The sequence below is a fragment of the Dama dama genome, chromosome 10, assembly GCF_033118175.1.
Source record: "Dama dama isolate Ldn47 chromosome 10, ASM3311817v1, whole genome shotgun sequence".
NCBI lineage: Eukaryota > Metazoa > Chordata > Mammalia > Artiodactyla > Cervidae > Dama > Dama dama.
Window position 1 is genome coordinate 33,051,161 of NC_083690.1, and position 20,323 is coordinate 33,071,483.

A 20,323-nucleotide genomic window follows, 5' to 3' on the forward strand; every position below is an offset into this window, starting at 1 on the left:
TCTAAGAGCCACATCTGGATCCAACCCCCAGACACTCTGATTCTATTGATGTGGGATGGGTCTGACTTTCAATACTGTAATAGCTCCCAGAGGATTTGGTTACATAGCCAGAGTTAAGAAGCCCCTGGAACCTGACTACCTGGGTTCAAATCCAGATGCTATCACTTACCAGCTGTGTAACCTTGGGCAAGTTACTTAATTTTTCGGGACCTTAGTTTCCTCATCTGTAAAAATGGGAATGATGATAATAATACCTCCTAGGATTGTTTCAAGGTCAAGTGAATTGTTAGATATAAGCTTGTTGTACATTACCTGACGGAGAGGACCTGATCAATAGATGTGAGGTACTTTTCCCGATGGCTCAGTGGTAAAGAATCCGCCTGCAATTCAGGAGTCACAGGAGACACAGGTTCCATCCCTGGGTCAGAAAGATCCCCTGGAGGAGGAAAGGGCAACCCACTCCAGTATTCTTGCCTGAAAAATCCCATGGACAGAGGAGCCTGGCCAGCTACAGTCCAAAGGGTCACAAAGAGTCAGACATGACTTAGCATGTGGTAACCATGCATACATACATGCTGCTGCTGCTGCTAAGTCGCATCAGTCATGTCCGACTCTGTGCGACCCCAGAGACGGCAGCCCACCAAGCTCCTCCATCCCTGTGATTCTCCCGACAAGAATACTGGAGTGGGTTGTCATTTCCTTCTCCAATGCATGAAAGTGAAAAGTGAAAGGGAAGTCGCCCAGTCGTGTCCGTACATACATCCCTTTTATTTAAGGATTTCCTATATTTAAAAAAGCTCAAAGAGGACTTGATCAAACCATGCAACACTGAGCTTCTCTTTATGGTCTTTTTCTAGGACAGGATGTGTGACAGAGAAGTAAACAGTAACTCAAATGCTTTTGGCCTACACAATGGGACGCATGCTTTGTTTTGCTTCATTCAATCCTTGCAACATTCCCATCAAACATATGAAAGCACTGAAGGTCAAAGTGGTTCAATAACTTGTACAAGATCAGAGGATCTTGAGGAGCAGTCAATCCAAGAGTCTGACTCTAATATTTCTAGCTTCAGGGTCTATGTTTTCTTCCCACTCTATGATACTGAGTTTCCAGGGGGATCTGAGTCTGACCTTTAAGAAGATGGTAAATATGCCTGCTGCTACTGCTGGTAAGTCACTTCAGTCGTGTCTGACTCTGTGCGACCCTACAGACGGCAGCCCACCAGGCTCCCCTGTCCCTGGGATTCTCCAGGCAAGAGCATTAGAGTGGGTTGCCATTTCCTTCTCCAATGCATGAAAGTGAAAAGTGAGAGTGAAGTCGCTCAGTCGTGTCCGACTCTTAGCGACCCCATGGACTGCAGCCTACCAGGCTCCTCCATTCATGGGGTTTTCCAGGCAAGAGTACTGGAGTGGGGTGCCATTGCCTTCTCCGAAATATGCCTGAGAGGCGGTGATAGGAAGGACACTCCAGTTGGGTGGGAATCATGGAGATGAGATTGACTCTAGGTCCTCTGTGCCACAACTGTCTGTGATTCTGCGAAGGAGGCGGTGCTACACCAGACAACAAGTGGGCTGGCGTAGCTAGAGTAAGGGACCCTCAAGCAAAGAGATGTATGAAGCCCACTGGAGAGAACACCAGTGAAAGGACGTGATGCCACAGGCCTGGGAGTCTGGATGATACCCTCCAGGGAAATAAATGTGTATCTCTGGTTGAAGAACCTTATTAAATTCTGTTAAAATGTGTTGTGCTAAACTATGCAAACTGCAAAAACTACAAGGTGAGAAATTATAAAGGGTGGATGATCCATTTTTCTTCAGCATGTAAGTTGCAAGAAAAACAAAAAAGACAGTGGGAGAAACTATAGACCACAATACCAAACAGAATGGGTGGGCTTTGATTACATCCTGATTCAAACAAAATAAAACACACTCATGCAAACACAAATACACACAGACTTAACCACAGAAATGATGATGCTTACTGGATATTTGGGGATCTAACGAATCCTTCCTTCAAGTACATTACAGATTAGTAAGCAGATATAAGGTGTTAAGTCATATACCTGACTTATTATATGACACAAGTAAAGGGTAATGAGAATTTCAGAGAAAAACCACAAAATGCTGTGACAGTTCTAAGTACAGAATTTAGTGTCAGGGCAAGAAATGGGGAGCTCCTTTTGACTGAGTATCTTCTGAGCACAATCTGAGCCAGGTCCTACCCTAAGATCTTTCATAACCAGTGATGGCTTTCAAACGATGCTTGGCCAAATTCAGGGGGATTCTTGGGAGCCTGCCCAGAGCCACATTGCCAGCAGATTAGCCAAGGTCACTGGAAGGACTTCTTTAACTAGAATATCTCAGTTCTTTGTCTCTCCTGGGGAGATTTCAACCTGGAAAATGTATTTAACTGGAAGGAACCTTGAAACTCCTTAGTCTTTGGGCTTCCTGATTATCTCCTCTCCGCAAGCTGTCCTTAGCTCTTTCAGATGATCAGGTTCACCATTAAGGGCTTTGCTGAAAATAGAAGAAAGCCTGATTTTCCATGAGCTGACCACAGACACCAGCCAAGTACAGTTCAGCAGAAATCCCTTTCTTAACTCACACAAAATACACTGAGCTAGAGTTGCACTATCTACTTTGCCTTATTGGAAAGGACACCGGCGTGTATAAATTTTATTGCAATAAATCTCATCATTAACAAATGGCAGTCATACATCTGCACACAAATCTGATGATTAAAAACTGTTTCTCCTATACAGTGGGCCAATGAGGAAGACATAATTCACAGCCAAAAGCTGCAACCAGATGTATGGATCCTGGAAGGAAGGTTCTGGAATCTTTTCTCCAAATGGAAGGGATCTGCTAGAGAAACTGGAATTTTAGAAACACAAACAGGGTAGAACTGTTGCTACCAAGCAGCGCTATGGCATGGCAGGTAGGAGGTGGCAGAAGTCCCCACCTGCAACCACCAACACTGCTGTGAACCCCTCCTTCAGAACCCAGAGCCCAAGTCGCCAGCCAGAAACCAAGGCAGGGAGTCCCTGTCTAGTGTAAGATCTGCTACCTTAGCTAGCCTCCACTTCCCCATGTCCACCCCCCCTGCCTTCCCCACCTCTTATTCCATGTCCTTTACAACATCACCCCCAAACGACATTCTTCACAAGGCCCATTACCAAGATTCTCTTCCTTGAAAATATCTGGGTAAAAGCTACATGTAATATGTCCTCTTTTGGGAACTTATGTCACCTTTTTCTCTGGATAATGGCCACCCTGCTTTTCTCTCCAGTCCCCTTGGCTCTTCTGGAAGGTGCCCTTCCTTCAACATTTTCCCCCTCACTGAGTTATTTAGGAAGCAGCCATTTTGTTCAGTGTGATCAGCTGCACTCTAGGCTGTAGCTGATTGGTCCAAAAGTAAGCACCTGACCTAAGCTTACCCAATCATAGTGTCTTTCCCAGACTCTTACCTACTAGCTACATTTGATTGGCCCCAGGAGGGATAATTGATTCAAGTTAGGCCAGTTTTAGTCCTTTGGAATTCTGGAAGGAAACTGAGATGTCAGTGTTTCTCTAGTACTTGAAGCTGTAAGATACAAAACTTTAAAACCTCTCATGACTATGTTTTCCATCATGATGACTAGAGAGGGGAAGAAGGCTAGGCTGTAAGGGAAAGAGGGAAAAGAATGAAACAGATACCCAGTAAGGAGCAGAGATGGGAGACAAGGTCTGGGAGCTTTTGAGTCCAAGGTAAATATTTTTGGAAGCCCATTGTATGGCCATCCTGAGTGCTGTGAGATACCCTGAGTCCATGTGATGACTTTTGCTTTCACAAGTGTAGTTTCTCCACTTGGAGCAAAGGGGTTCAGAACAACTTACTGCAGTAAAGAAGCCCATTTAGCATTGGCTTTCGAACTGTGGTGTTGGAGAGGACTCTTGAGAGTCCCTTGGACTGCAAGGAGATCCAGCCAGTCCATCCTAAAGGAAATCAGTCCTGAATATTCATTGGAAGGACTGATGTTGAAGCTGAAACTCCAATACTTTGGCCACTTGATGCAAAGAGCTGACTCATTTGAAAAGACCCTGATGTTGGGAAAGATTGAAGGCAGGAGGAGAAGGTGACGACAGAGGATGAGATGGTTGGATGGCATCACCAACTCAATGGACATGAGTTTGATAAACTCCGGGAGCTGGTGATAGGGAAGCCTGGAGTGCTGCAGTCCATGTGGTCACAAAGAGTCGGACACGACTGAGCGAACTGAACTGAACTGAACTGAACCCAATATTTCCAAACATATTTGACCACTGAGCCCTTTTTTAAGTTAACTAATTAATTTTAGATTAACTAGTTATCTAGTTAATTGAATTTTCTCCTCTATCATCTTCCCTTAAAGTTTCTAGCCATTTTTATGAAACACCCTTTGAGAAATGCTGTCTTGCAGAGAAAACTCCCCAAAACACAACACTGGCAAAAGGGAGATGTGTCTGTGAAAGTTTATTTCATGAATGTGAATTGGGAACAACAGACTCTGTGAACTGTAGTTTTTTTCAGAGGTTATTTGTAGCAGGAGAAGAACCATTGACTATTTCAATTATCTGGAAATACAATCACTTTCTCCCACTTAAAGGACCAGACAGTGGGAACAAGAAAAAATTCTGTGAGTTGTGAAGAACTGCACTAGATAAATGCTTGCCATTAACCAAAAATGTGTCTGTGCTCTGAGCACATTAATTTGCCTCTGGACTGAGATCCAAAAAGGAAATTCTGGCAGAAGGAAGGCAGAGAGACTGTGAAGGGGATGAGATAGAATATATACACCCTATCAATTTACAGACAATGACCTGGAAAAAAATTCTTTGCTCAAGGATATATATACACATGTGTATATGCATAGATTTGTGTATACATGTATATACACACACATAAACATATGTACTTGTGTATTTATATACGTGTATATGCATGTGTGTGTGTGTGTGCATCAGTTGCTCAGTCATCTCTGACTCTTTGGGATCCCATGGACCTTATACAGCCAGGCTCCTCTGTCCATGGAATTCTCTAGGCAAGGATATTGGAGTGGGTAGCCATTCCCTACTCTAGCAGATCTTCCTGACCCAGGGATCAAACTTGGGTCTCCCACATTGCAGGGGGAAAATTGGATTTTTAAAAAGATTATATAATACACACATGAAAACTTTGCCCTAGGTGTACAGAGGAAAAGTTTAGCTGAGAAATAAATTGATTATAGGAAATAGAAGAAATGTTTAGAATGTACCTAATTTACATAAATTTTTTAAAACTTAAGAAACTTTATAAGGCAAGTTTTGAATGATGAAATGAAAAATCAGAAATGTAGGCTCAAATCAAAAAAATAAAAAAGAGGCTGGCAGAGAGGAAGAGTGCCAGGAAGCTAAACACAGTAATAAAATTAAAATTCACATTGGAGGCACTAAAAAGCAAACATCAACAATGGGGAAAAAAAATAGATTGATAGTGGAGATGATTGACTAGGTAAATGAAGTAAGATTGAGGGGGGTGAGAGGAAGCACAGAGAGTTGAATATAATAAAGAAGAAGATAATGCACATGTAGGCTAGAAATTGAATATCTCATCTCTGGATTAGCTGTATTCCTAAAGTAAAAAGCAGAATAAGTGGAAGAAAAGCAAAAATCAGTGATTTAGTAGGAGGCAATTTTCCTGCACTTGGGAAAAAAACACCTGAACATGTAAATCAAAAGGATTCACTGTTTTAAGGAAAGATACGAAAAGAGACAAAGCAAGCATATTTTAATGACATTTTTCAGTATCAAGGTTGAAGGGAAAATGCCACTAAACTAAGCAAAAAGTAAATATAATGACAGGTCACTTACAAAGGACCAAAATAAGGCTGATCCCAGATCCTACCAACACAAATATAAAAAAAGTAAAACAGTGTCTATAGAGTGCTAAGGGGGAATTCTGCGATCCAAGAGTCCTTTGCCTAGCCCAGATGCTGTTTATGTACCACGACAAGGGAAAGACAGTCTGAGAGAGGTAATGCCACCGAAAATTCTGTTGTTAATTCATTTCTCCTGAAAACCTTAACCAAAGTTATAATCCCTAAACCTACCAAAGGAATCAAAAATAAGGACTCATCTGAAGTTATAAAATGAAGCATTGCCACCATTAACCAGAGATTACTTAAATAGTTGACACAAATATGGTACCTACATGAATGTCCAAGGCTACAAGGATGCTTGAAAGACAAGTTATATATGGGGGTGGGGGGGGGGAGCTAATATGAATAACAGCTGCATTCTACAATGTACCCCAGGTGATATTGACATATCTAAGGAGTTGAGCAGGAGGAGTTATAACACATTGTTGACTCATTTCAAAAAGAGGAGTCTAAGATTCTTATATTATTCTTGCATTTAATAATTATACAAAATGTACAAGCAAAGTTGTTTTTGAAAAGTATAAAATCAACCACTTATTAAAACTAAATATTGGTCACATTCCATCAACTATCACAAGAGAAAATAAAAGCAAAGAAAAAAGGATCCATAAGGCAAAATAATGGAATGTAAATGAATGAATGCATGAATAATTTGATAAATAAAACCAAACATAGTAGGTTATGATAATAAGCAAAATGGGTTCAGTAAGCCAATGAAAAAGTTCAAATCCAATTTAATTAGCATTATGCTGACAGTCCCCAAGAATATGTGCCTCAACAAACTTCCAATACACATTTTCTTTCCACATTATATTACAGACCAGAATATATATGTCTAAATTATATCAATTTTTGTAATTATCTATTTATTTTGGTACTTAAATATCAAAAATATAGATGTGTATATAAAATATATATGATGGGTCACTTTTTAGAATTTTTATTGGGATATAGTTGATACAATTCTGTGTTAATTTCAAGCGTATGGCAAAGTTAATCTATACACATATATACATATATCCTCTCTTTTTAAAGTTCTGCCCCCATATAGGCCATTTGCACATGTGTGCTAAGTCACTTCAGTAATGTCTGACTCTTTGAAGCCCTATGGACTGTGGCCCACCAGGCTCCTCTGTCCATGGGATTCTCTAGGCAAGAATACTGGAGTGGGTTGCCATGCCTTCCTCCAGGGGATCATCCGGACCCAGGGAGTGAACCCACTTCTCTTAGGTCTCTTGTATTGGCACGCAGGTTCTGTCACCACTAGCACCACCTGAGATGCCCATATAGGCCATTACAGAATATTAAGTAGAGTTCCCTGTGCTATATAGTCAGTCCTTATTAGTTATCTATTTTATATATAGTACTATGTATATGTCAATACCAATCTCCCAATTTATCTCTCTGCCACTTAACCCCCAGCAACCACAAGTTTATTTTCTACTTCTCTAACTCTATTTCTATTTTGTAGATAAGTTATGATGGGTTACTTTTAAAGACAAAGACCATTTGAATGTCCAGATAAGCACGACCACATTAAAAATATATATGCATCGCCAGTGTTTATTAATAAACATAATATTTAGCTATCAAAAAGAAAACAGGGACATCTCCTACTGTATGCAAATGTCAGATCATTATATAGTATACCTGAAACTGATACAATATTGTATGTCAACTATATCTCAAAAAAAATTAAATAAATGAATAAATAGAAAGCAGGGGCAACTTGTATGCAATGTACATAAACAAAATTTATCTTGCATACCCTGAAGTTTTCTAGTCAACTTGGTTTTATGGCTGCTGAGTATTTTACTAATCCCCAACCTTCGAGGTCTTTCTCCAAATGCTCACCAGCTTGACAGAAAAGTGATTTTATATTCCAGGTCACTCTAACTGACCAGGATCCACAGGGCTCTTCTTCCTAAAGTCTGGAAATTGGAAGGACTATTCTAGTCTCATTGGAAAAGACACTGATGCTGGAAAAGATTGAGGGCAGAAGGAGAAGGGGGCGACAGAGGATGAGATGGTTGGATGGCATCATCAACTCAGTGGGCATGAGTTTGAGTGAACTCCAGAGGATAGTGGAGGACAAGGAAGCCTGGCGCGCTGCAGTCCAAGGGATCACAAAGAGTCGGACACGATGAGCAACTGAACAACAACATTCTAATTTTGTGATTCTGACCCACTCATGACTAGGGGTGACATGATCAAGCGACAGTGCGGGTAGAGAGACACAGCAGGATCCTTCCTTCTCCAAATTTTGGCTACTCAGTACCCACCTGAGTTCTCCTTGGGTAGTATGTCATTGACCAGTCTCCCAGTGTGCTAACCTTGAATACAGCTCTTAAATTACATGCTAACCCATCGGCCTGAATCTATTCCAATCAGAGATTTCCTGAAAAGAAAAATTATACTATGTCTAGATTGAACTTTCTAAGAAAAATAAAGACTCATAAATATTTCAGTATGGAGGTTTGAAAAAAAAATGAAAGAATTAAGAGGACAAATGGTTGCTGTCCTTGGAATGCTGTGTTGTCAGTAGGACTCCTGGCATCCACAAGTGAGAAAATGCAGACAAAACGCCAGGCGGTATGCAAACACACTTGTCAAATTCACAGAGCCAGAAAAAGCTATTCCTGCAGTTTATCTGCCCCAAGTGGATTAGATACTAGCAGAGACGTGGAGATTTTGTTGAGCTTACAATTTTCATTGTTAAATTTGGGGAAAAAGGAGGAACGTGGGGAAAATAAAATGAAGAGAGGAAACTGGCACGTCAGAGCTGGAAAAGAGCTGAGAGATTTAGTTCAACTCCTCCTTTGACGGATGAGGATGCTAAACCCGAAATAAGTAGCTTGACTTAACCCAAGTCCTTAAAAAAATAGAAAAGGACTTTACATGGATATGACTAATAACAGACACTGAGAAAAGGGAAATGGGGGAACCAAACAAAGTTCAGTCTCAGGGGTTGTCTCTCTTCAACTCTTCCCAACTGCACTGTGGACCACAGTGGTCAGGGTGAAGCAGACAAAGGGTATAACTTTATGCCAACACACATCTCTCCCTATACCTGCCAGTGCCCTCTTTTGACTTTGGTTCCAGCTACTGTTGCTACGTACAAACACACCATAAAATGTGGAGGCATAACAACAATCCCTTATTTTCCTGTGTTCCTGCAATTTGGGGACAGTTCATCTCTGATCCATGATGTCTGGGGCACAACCTCGACCACTAGGGCTCTGAAGGCATGTTCATGATGACTAGTCTGGCTGATGCTGTCAGCTGGGACCTTAGCTGGAGCTGTCGGCTGGAGCCAACACATGGTTTCTCCTTGTGGCCTGGGCTTCCTGACTGCATGGTGGTGGGCTCCAAGAATAAACAGGACCCCATGGAAATTGCATGGCTTTTTATGACCTAGCAGCAAAAGTCACATCATGCCACTTCTTCCATAGTCACGGGTGACCCAGATTTCAGTGGAGGGGACCTAGACCTCACCTCTCAGTGACAGGAGTTATGTTACACTGTCACAGTGTTCAAAGAACATGTGGTATGGGAGATTTTATTGATGCCATCTTGGAAGATATATTCTGCACAACTTGCGGGTAGAGTGGGGAGAGAAACTTGCACTTTTTTAGACTACTTTGTGATTACAGGGGTCAAGGTAGGGTGGGGGGAGGGTTGAAAGAGCATAAGCTAATGTTATAATTCATATTTGGAAAATTCAAAAATGTTTTCACAGCACAAACTTCAGAAAATAAAGTTTAAGACTTCCCTGGTGGTTCAGTGGCTAAGACTCCACACTCCCAATGCAGGGGGCCCCAGGTTCAATTCCTGGTCAGGGAACTAGAAACCACATGCCACAACTAAAATAACTAAGACCAGCACAGACAAATAAATAAATTTTTTTTGAAAAAGGGAAATAAAGCTTAACAAAAATCTCCTTGATTGATAGGAATCTATAGATAATACTCAGTCTCCCAAGGAACCATATCAAAATGGAAGATGTGAGACTTTACATTTAAAAAAGAAAGACCACAAGTTTTATAAGTTTGCAATCTACTGGCTGAAGCCTTTGTCTAGCAATAAAAATTGAATCTCCCAAGAAGCCTAGTGATGCCTAACCAGTTACATTTGTTGTTGTTTAGTTGCTCCGTTGTGTCCAGTTCTTTGTGACTCCATAGACAGAAGCCTGCCAGCCTCCTCTGTCCATGGGGTTTCTCAAGCAAGAATATTGGAGTGGATTGCTATTTCCTTCTCTCTTCAGTGAAAATGAATTTTTTGCATCCCTTTATAAAATTCCCTGGTGGCTCAGCTGGTAAAGAATCCACCTGCAATGTGGGAGACCTGGGTTTGATCCCTGGGTTGGGAAGATTCCCCTGGAGAAGGGAACAGCTACCCACTCCAGTATTCTGGCCTGGAGAATTTCATAGACTATACAGTCCATGAGGTCACAAAGAGTCAGACACAACTGAGTGACTTTCACTTTCACTTTATAAAATGAGATTTAAGTGAGGGCAAAAAAAACAAGCTAGGACCCTGAGATTGTGGGTGGAAGAGATATATCTGAAAAGAGAAATTGGAAAAATAGCAAAAAATGGAACTCTCTCGTCATTTTTCCCAGGGATAGCTTTGCCTATCGGGTCAGGATCCTAGTTAGGCCTGTGTTGCTTCTTCTTGTGTTGTTACCTAGTTCTTCCAGAAAAGGCTGAAGTCATTCAGAACATTCTCAGGCTGTCCACTTGGTCAGAGACCAGCAAAGCTAGAGGGGCTTTTATGGGCCACAGCAGACATTACTAATGGATCGATGCACTAATATCTAATAATCATGTATCTACTTCAGTGCTCGACTGTTATCACTGGTAACAAATAACATGAATTGTTTTCCTTGAAGTGACAGACTGTTCATTTTTGAGAAAATGTGCGCTCTGGCTTCTCTGTCCATCGTTCTTTCAAGGAAAAGTATTTTGTGAAAACAGTTTTGTCCTGTGAAAATAAGCTGTCCTGAGAGTATCTCAGGCGCCCTCACAGTTCCATGAACCACACTTTGAGAACCTCTGATCTGGCATGCCATTTTCATTTTGCAGATGGAGAAACTGGGGCCTGGAGAGAGAATAACTGACTCCAGGCTTCAGCATTTTTATCACCACTTGTCACAGGTTGGGTTTCCCAGGAAGGAGACTCCAAAATGGAGCTCCTTGTCCAGGAAAGTCTAACACAGGGGTCATTACCTGTGGCTTCCCCACGGTCACATATTTTCTCATTCCAGCGCCCCTGCCTGTCAGTCACTTTCCCCCTCTCTTTTGCCATCGCACCACGCGCAATGCCCTTGCTAATGAGACTGAAAAATAAAAAGCTCTGTGTGCTCCAGGTTGGCCTCCAATTCAAAGCTTTATGCTGAAAATATTCTGCCCTCAAAATCGACAGGCTCTGACTTGTGAACGGGTCCAGAGACGCGGAAGCTTAAGGATTTCATTGACCTCACTTCAAAGCCATTGCCTGCTTTCCAAGGTGTCCCCGAGTTCCCTGGGACCTGGATAAATATTCTATTTGCTTGCACAAAAGCCTCAGAGAATGACTCATTACTTGACACAATAGGTGACTTAATCAGCAGGTCATGGTTAAGTGACTGCACCTCTTGGGGACACAAGGCAGCTTCTCCCAGGAAGACTGAAGGTTCAGCCCCACCCCCACTCTGTGCTCCAGTGAGCATGGCTGTCTGCAGTCCCGGCTCCCCACCCCACACCCTCCATTCATCCCACACAGCCACCAGGTCACCCTCTTAAAGTACTCCCAGGAGGTCGGATCCACCTCTGCAACTTTCTGCATCTCGCTGTAGTTCCCTACATTGAGCTCAAACTCCTGACCCTTTCTCAAGACCCTCCATCAACTTCTAACTTCTAACCCATATATTCTGCTCCAAAGAAACTGCTCCTCGCCACACACGCTCCCTCTGCTCCCCCCACATACTACACTCAGGCCCCCTGCTCCCCCAACCCCAGACCCCACTCTTGTTTCCCAACAACCTCTTCAGAGCAGCTCCAGACACCGCCTCCAAAAAGCTCCACCTGTCCTCTGGACCCTTTCTGTTTAAATTCTGTGCACCATACACCATGAGACAGTGACACGCTATCTTGGATGCTCACCTTTGTTTCTTGTGTTACGGACAACTCAGAGCAACTCCCAAGGGTGTTATCATGTTCCAGGGTTTGAGCTGAACAGGAAAGGCAAAGATGAACCAAGTCACACCTCTGTCCTGAAGGGACTGCTCTTGGAGCCACATGGACCCCACAGTCACGCTCCCAAGCAAGCTGCCCCTCTCTTCGGAAGAAACCCCCCTAATGCCTGGCCTGAGAGGCAGTGTGGATAGTTAATGACTCAGCTTGGGAGCCCAGCCCATCTAGGGTACCCCTGTGCCCGTATGCCTGCAGCCTCAAACCACTCACTGTCCAGCAGGCCTTGCACAGGTCTGGACACCAAAAGGCAGACACCTCTTCCACCTATGGGTAAACTCACAGCTGAACACAGAGATAATAAATACACTATGGGCCAATCCAGTATTAGGTCTCTTTTCTTAATTCTCTGAACTAGGTACATCTATTATTCTCATCTTATAGATAAGGAAGGGTTTCCCAGGTGGCTCAGTGGGTAAAGAATCCATCTGCAATGCAGGTAGATACAGGTGTTGTGGGTTCAATCCCTGGGTGGGGAAGATCCCCTGGAGGAGGTCATGGCAACCCACTTTAGTATTCTTGCCTGGAAAATCCCATGGGCAGAGGACCCTGCTGGGCTTCAGTCCATAGGGTTGCAAAGAGTCGGACACGACTGAGCAAATGAGCATGAACATGAATGTTTCTAAGCATAATATAGGTGAACACTGAGCCAAGTGTGTGATGTGGATTATTTCATTAATTTCCCCAAAACCGCATGAGATTGGGTTACTGAACCCATTTTGCAGATAAGAAATTGAATCTTAGAGAGGTTAAGTGTCTCAAGGTCTTAGCCATCTAAGAATCAGATGCTGGCATCGCTACCTCCTTTAGGCAAATCACCAGTGACCCAAGGTCATGACAGTGGCTGGGTCTGAATGGGCTTCCGGCTTTGTCCACATGCACCTTCTGTGTTCATGACCGACTTGCTCTGATGACAGTCCATATCTCTGGTGGGTGGGCCACCTGGCTACAGAGCCCTGGACGGAGCCAAAGGAGGGTTGTCCACAGCAAGGACCTAACTGCAGAGCAGACAACTCCGCTCAATGTTATGTGACAGCCTGGATGGGAGGGGCGTCTGGGGGAGAGTGGTTCCATGTGTATGTGTGGCTGAGCCCCTTCGCCGTCCCCCTGAAACTATCACAACATTCTTAATCAGCTGTGTGTGTGTGCTCAGTCATGTCTGACTCTTTGCAACCCCCTGGACTGTAGCCTGCCAGGATCCTCTGTCCATGGAATTTTCCAGGCAAGAATACTGGAGTAGGTTGCCATTTCCTCCTCCAGGGGATCTTCCTCACCCAGAGATTAAACCCTCGACTCTTGCATTGGCAGGAGGATTCTTTACCACTACACCACCTGGGAAGTGCCTAATTGCCTATACTCCAATGCAAAATTAAAAGTTGAAAGAAAAAAAAGGATGATTGTCCACAGAGCCCTATGCTGTAGGCTGAATGTCTGTCTGTCCCCTAAAATGCCAGTGTGGAAGGTGTTGTGGAAAACCAATGGCCAGTGTGAAGGTATTAGGAGGTGGGGTCTCTGGGATGTGGTTAACTCAGGAGGGTGGAGTCCTCATGAATGGGATTAATGCCCTTATAAAAGGGGCTCCAGAGAGCTCCCCTACCCCATCCAACATGTGAGGACACAGGGAAAAGGCTGAAGCCTGGAAGAGGGCCCTCACCTGACCACACTCCAACTTGACCTCAGACTTTCAGCCTCCAGAACTGTGAGCAGTAGATGTCTGTTTTTTAGGACAACTTGTTATTGTTGTTCAGTTGCTAAGTCATGTCCAACTCTTTGTGACCCCATAGACTGCAGCATGCCAGGCCTCCCTGTCCCTCACCGTCTCCTGAAGTTCACCTAAGTTCACCTAATCTGTGATATTTTGTTAAAGCAACCCAAGTGTGTCAGTCACTCAGTTGTGTCCGACTCCTTGCCACCCCATGGACTGTAGCCGGCCAGGCTCCTCTGTTCATGGAATTCTCTAGGCAAGAATACTGGAGATCCCCTTTCTCCAGGGGATCTTCCTGACCCAGGGATCAAACCCAAGTCTCCTGCATTGCAGGCAGATTCCTTTCTGTCTGAGCCACCAGCAAAGCCCAAACAGGCTAAGATACTCTGGCTGGGAATTTGTAGGCTGCCCCTGCAAATTTACACCTCCCTGGCCCAACAAGACATCAGGGCCAGACACTAAGGCAGCAGATTTCAGTCATGCAGGCCTAGATTCGACATCTCTCCTCTGACAGAAGTGCTGTTTTGAGAGGCTGGGAGACCTTGGGACAGTCCCTTCCTTCTCTGGGCCCTGTTTCTCTGTCACTGGAATGAGGATTAAGAGAGAATGTCCACAGAGCACTTGTGTTAGGGGAAGAACACTGATTGAAACCGCCCACCCTGGCCAGGCACCATAGTAACCATTTGCATGAGTTGTTTTATGGCAGGAGATCCTGATAAGGAATACGGAACTAATAGGCCACTACCAGCCGGAAGAGTTCGGGAAAGATCGAGAGGAGACACTACCTGTCCGTCCACTTCCCAGAATCCCTCTTGCTAGCATCCATCTTGGCTGAGCGATGCATGCGCCACCAGGAAAGACTCTGAATTAGAATGACTGGCCAAAGACCACCCGGAAACTAATCCCATCACCATAAAACCCAAGACTGCGAGCCACGCGGCAGAGCAGTTCTCCTGGGTTCCCTTACCCTCCTGCTCTCCACCTGGGTGCCCTTTCCAATAAAATCTCTTGCTTTGTCAGCACGTGTCTCCTCGGACAATTCTTTTCCGAGTGTTAGACAAGAGCCCAACTTCGGGCCCTGGAAGGGGGTCCCCCTTCCTACAACACTTGTCCTTTCTAGAACCACAGCCAACAGCACTGTGATAACTTACAATGGATGTTATCAGTGAAGAGTCAGGCTGCCTGGAAAATTCCTTCAGTTTCCTCTGGGATCCAGGGAACCGACATCAGGGAGGATATGACCTGATCCAGTTCCTTCCCCCCAAGACTTAGCCCTTCCATGCTGCCCTCTCCTTCACCGCCTGCACCCTCAGACTGGATTTCTATCTAGAAAGAGTGCTCTCGGCCCCAGTCTGCCCCTCCCATTCATCTCTGAGGGGGACTCTCAGGATGGCATCTGGACAGAACCAATGTGCTAAGTGGAGGCAGAGACTAATGCTCTGTTACAAATTTTCCACGTACTTCATTTATCCTAATGGAAAGCTAACACAATATTTAAAAAGTTAATATTGTAATATGTATCTCAATTAGCTTTGTGCAGCCCCTCTGGAACAGAGGCCTCAGGCACCATGCCGAGGGACAGGATCTGGCGGACATCCTAGGAGGTGGGCCAGGACCAGGATAAAGCCTGGCTCCAGCATGAAGTGCTAAGGAGAGCTACTCGAGAACTTTCCCCCTCAGAACACCCCTGGGCTTCATTACATTAACTACATGGCCTCAAGGTCCTTCCATCTTTAGAAGAAATGCATTTCTCAGCAAATTATTCTATAGCCAGTACTTCTCAAAATTGCATTTTAATGTCAGAAACATTGCAAACAGGGCAGAGAACACAGCGATGCACACTTGGGGTCCATGGTGGGTTCTGGGCAAGTTTCTGATTTTGCATTAGGGAGATGGCAAAGGGGGCAGATTGCTTTGGAGGAGGACAGGCATGAAGAATGTTTCTTGCCTCTTCAAATGCACATACATATTATTGTTTTTTCTCCCCCCATCATCACTTACTCTAAGCAGAGTCTCATTACTTAAAAAAAAAAAAAAAAGCTGGAGCATCCTAACAATAGCCCATAATTACTTTGCAAATGGTTCTGCAGAGTAATTATGTCATTAGTCCAAGTGCCTTCTACATCAAAGATTTCTCTGTCTCCTCGGTGCCATCCATTTGGCTTAAGGAATGAGAAGAAACTCCTGGGGGCCTGAGTGAGGAGGACCCAAGCTGTACTCGTGGGATTTAGAGATGCCATTCTTAGCACATCTATTGTCAAACTGACTGCTCCTGCAAATGACACCTCCCTACAGGAAGGCGAGATACTAAAGCAGAGTTCTCAAGGAAAAGAGATTAGCAGCCAGCCTACAGAGAAAGCATACTCAGACAGCTGCCTCTAAGGATTTCTGGCCATACTAGAGAGCGAAGGGAATCTCTGAGCCAATTTTGGCTCTACTCACCAGTTTGGTATGACAGGCTGTGGCCATGTGAAGGTCACCCCTTCTGCAGTTAATATATCCAAGTAGGAAAACTGTCTGCAGTTCCCATAAAGCCTGATGAGAAAGAACAAAAAGCACAGACTGCATTTAGTTGAGGACCTACTCCGTGTCAGCTGCTGTACTAGGCACTTCACTCCTGGTATCTAGTAATATGTGCCATATTTATTGGCCCTGTTTTACAGATAAGAAACTGAGGCTCAAAAAAATCAATGGCCTTCTCCAGTGTTTCTATCCCAGTATCCTTAAAGAGGTGGCTTTTATCCTCAAGGTCATCCCCATAATCAGAAATGGCTGCAGGAGCTCCAGCCATCACATACATATTTCAGACAGAAAGAAAGAGAATGTAGAGTCAGGGAGAAGGCGAAAGGGCCTTTCAAGGAGATTTTCCGAAGTTCCCACTCAGTGACTTTTGCTTCAATCTCATTGGCCGCCCCATTGCAAAAGAGATAAAAAAAAAAAAGTTTTCAGCCAAGCAAGAAGTACCTTTAAAAATACAGTGTTCTGAGGACTTTCCTGGAGGTCCAGTGGTTAATAAGATTCCATGCTCCCAATGCAGGGGTCCTGGGTTTGATCCCTGATCAGGGAACTAGATCCCATATTCTGCAACTAAAGATCTCTCATGCCACAGCTAAGATAGGGCACAACCAAACAAACAGATAAATATTTCTTAAAGCTTACAAAAAATTAAAATATAGGGTTCTGTTACCAAGGAAGCAGAAGAGATTGGGACAATGCGTCGGTAAGCCACAATCACAACACTGCTTGACACACATTATTCCGTTTACACACTCACAATAACCCTGCAAGGTGGGTGTTAATACACCCATTTTGTCAATGAGGTTCAGAATGTATGAGTCCCTTCCCAGGCACAGCACAGATAGCCGGTGAGCCTGACCCAGAGCAGGGCTCATCCACAGTACCCACTGCCCATCCATGCAGCTCTCTGGCAGAGGCCTGAAAACAACCAAGGGCAGGGCATCAGGTGGGACAGAGCAGGTCGCTACAGGGAGAGGGCACGAATGCACAGTGATGGGGAGGCCTCTCACTGTGTGCGCTGGTGTGGGTTCCTGTGGGGAGAGAGGCGAGGACGTGGAGAAGGGCAAATGCTACATACTTGTGCAGTCTACAGTCCTGGGACACCCACAGGAGGGCGGTCACAAGAGTCTGTTTCATTGTGCTACCTCTAGTTCCCAGAAGAATCATTAGATCAGGAAATGAATGAAAAACAAATGATTAAATTAAGAAGAAGCTTTGCAGCCTGCCACCTTCTTCAGGCTTAGATTGATTTCAGGGGAAAAAAAAGCTATTCTGAAAGAGACTTTCCAGACCCAAGCTCTGGTTGCCCCAGAACACAGATCACACCTATTATGATGAAATGTAGAGAGTTACCCCCTCTGAATGACCAGTGATGCTTTTTAAAACTTTAGTAGCTATGTAATACTTCAGGATGCAGTACATGAATTTTTACTGATCTGTAATTATAAATGTATCTGATCAATTAAATAAGAAGATAAATGAAAAATATATATATTTTTAAAAAGACTACAGGCAGATGAATTACAGTGCTGCAAAGTGGCCCTGAAATGCAACTCAAACTCAACAGACAGGAAAAACATTTATAAAAGTCCATTCTCAGAAATAAAATAAAGCTGAATTAAATAAATAAATAAGATGATGAGTCAACGTGTAGGCTTCTAAGCCACGTGCATCATTTGGATTGATTGATTCTGGTTGGTTGCCCTCCCAGATTTGGATAGATAGGTAGGAGGTACCCAATCGTCTAGAGAAAAGACACCCTGAGTGTCCCAAAATCCTTTGACCTTTAGTTTCTCTGCCTGCAGATCAAACCTGGATTTGATCCCTAGGTCAGAAAGATCCCCTAGATAAGGAAATGGCAACCCACTCCAGTATTCTTGCTTAGAGAATTCCATGAACTGAGGAACGTGGCGGGCTACAGCCCATAGGGTCTCAAAGAGTCAGACATGACTAAGGGGCTAACACTTTCACTTTATCCTCCAAATTTAGGAGTCTGGATTTTAACAAGCATCCCAGTAATCTTTTTCTAATCATAAACCAACCCCCCCATGACTCACACACACACATATACATCCCATCCTCCTATGGACAGTGGAGTTAAGACCGGCAATCGCAGCCTCATCATCACCTCCTCACCACATCCCCCTGGCAGCTCTTAGAATCTACACTGCTATGCTTAGTCATTCAGTCGTGTTCAACTCTTTGCAACCCCATGGACTGCAGCCCACCAGGCTTCTCTGTCCATGGGGATTCTCCAGACAAGACTACTGGAGTGGGTTGCCATCCCCTCCATCTCTGCCGTCTGAGCCACCAGGGAATGTCCAGTACTGAGCTCTGAATGACCAGAGAGCTGCCAGCCTCCTAAACCCACACTTTGTCATACCCTTGTGCCTTTGTCCCTCCTTTCCCCTCTCCAGAGCATTCTTCCTACCCACTCCCATACCCCAACTCAAAACTCCTGAGTCCCTCTCCAAACCCCTAAGCCCCCAAGCTTCCCACTTCAGTCCATCTACCCAGTTGCTCAATCTACCCAGTTGCTCAAGCCTCAAACCTACCAGTCCTGTTTGGCTCCTTGCCTGCCCTCCATCCCAGCCTCCACACGTCATCTGGTCCCATCCTGGCGACACCGCCCAGATCCATCTGTCCTAGACCACACCCACCATCGCTCAGCTGGCCTGCACTTGGCACATCCTACCCCATGACCTCCGTTTGATTAGTTCATTCCCATCTCTGGAAAACAGAATCTCAGAGAAGCCTTCCCCAACCTCTTGTCCCAAAAGAACCCTGTAAAATGAAAGTGCTTCTTCTTTCTACACAGGAAATAGCACTTGCTGAGGTTGCAACAAATACCTTTGTTTATTTGTCTCTCTTCCAGCTCCTTCACTCTAAGGTAAACCGCACGAGGGCAGAGACCCACTGCAGACAAAGCATCTCTGTCACCCCTAACTGCCCCGTCACAGACATCCAGTACATAGTCACTGAATGTGAAATAATCTCTTTAAGTCGTTACAAAAATTAACTTAACCCACACAGGATCCCCATTACTGCTCCCCCCCTTTTTTAATTGGAGGATAATTGCTTTACAATGTTATGTTGATTTCTGCCATACAAGAATGTGAATCAGCCATAAACATATGTCTGTCTCTTTCCTCTTGAGCCTCCCTCCCAACCCCCCATCCCACCCTTCTAGGTCATCACAGAGCACCAGGCTGAGCTCCCTGTGATATTCAGCAACTTCCCACTAGCTATCCATGTTACACATAGTAAAGTGTACGTTTCAATGCTACTCTCTCAATTTGTCCCACCTTCTTCCCCGACTGTGCCCACATGCTTATCCTCTATGTCTGTGTCTCTATTCCTGCCCTGCAAATAGGTTCATCAGTACCATTTTTCTAGATTCCATACATACGCGTTAATATCCGATATTTGTTTTCCTCCTTCTAATTTACTTTATATAACATGTTCCTTTTATTACAGAGGAAGAAACCAAAGTAAGGTGAATTGCAGCCACAGCACCACACGTGAAGGACACAGCTTGGATTTGAACCCAGGACAGCCAGAGGCCAGAGCCTAAGCTTCCTTATCAAACTGCCTCTTCCCAAGGCCAGGACCATGTCAGCTGCATTACCCTGGTGCTTAGGACAGTGTCCAGTCTACTTTACAGATGGTATCAGCTAGCTATGGCTGCATAACAAAAGTGCCCCACGGGGTGTTAGCTTAAGACAACATTTATCATCTCGGTTTCTGTGGCTTAAGAATCCAGGCTGGTTCCTCTGGCTCAGGGTCTCTTAGAAGACTGTGGCCAAGCTGCCAGCTGGGGAGGAATTTGCTTCCAAGCTCACTCCGGTGGTTACTGGCAGAATTCCGTTCCTCAAAGGCTACTGGGCAGAGGGCCTCAGTCTCTCTCTGGCTGTTGGCCCAGAGGCCCCCCGCAGC

General features: G+C 44.4%; 1 long non-coding RNA gene across 4 annotated transcripts in view; it reads right to left on the bottom strand.

Annotated features, from left to right (window-relative positions):
- The window catches only part of LOC133063693 (uncharacterized), a 454,338-nt gene that overhangs the window by 385,893 nt on the left and 48,122 nt on the right, over positions 1-20,323 (bottom strand). For all 4 annotated transcript variants that reach the window (XR_009694474.1, XR_009694471.1, XR_009694473.1 and 1 more), the window contains exon 2: positions 16,313-16,405. This is a non-coding gene — a long non-coding RNA (uncharacterized LOC133063693). The remainder of the gene's footprint in view (positions 1-16,312; positions 16,406-20,323) is intronic.